This window comes from Penaeus monodon, chromosome 22 (assembly GCF_015228065.2).
Source record: "Penaeus monodon isolate SGIC_2016 chromosome 22, NSTDA_Pmon_1, whole genome shotgun sequence".
Taxonomy (NCBI): Eukaryota; Metazoa; Arthropoda; class Malacostraca; order Decapoda; family Penaeidae; genus Penaeus; species Penaeus monodon.
The window spans coordinates 33,479,953-33,480,309 of NC_051407.1; the positions used below are offsets into that span (position 1 = coordinate 33,479,953).

At 54.1% G+C, this 357-nt stretch overlaps 1 protein-coding gene across 1 annotated transcript in view; it reads right to left on the minus strand.

The window, feature by feature from the left end:
* Positions 1-357, minus strand: part of LOC119587613 (glycine receptor subunit alpha-2-like) — a gene marked incomplete at its 3' end in the record, with an annotated part of 77,695 nt that overhangs the window by 9,343 nt on the left and 67,995 nt on the right.

Genomic DNA, 357 nt, shown 5'->3' on the forward strand with positions numbered 1-357 from the left:
CACAACTTCCGCTGTCAAGTTAATCAGAATTGAGATCAAGCAATCGCAAAGTTCGAGTTCAAATTTCCATCTTAAGTTTACAAAGAAAGACCTTAGCGAGGGAGCGAGAGGGGGTCAGCCGAGGCAGCATCGGGGGCGACGTGCAACCGGCTCGCAACAGACCTCCTTGAGAGCTGACGGCAAAGGGGAAAAAGGCAAGGGCGAGCAGGTTATTAAGGCCTTTGTCATCTCGGGGCCTGGGAATCGGGCGCTTTCGGGGAGGCCGGTTCAAGGCTGTTAATAGACCCTTTGGCAGTGGCATTAGCGGAGGAAGTGGCCGGTGTGTACGAGGAGGAGAACAGGGAGGGAGTTGTGTTA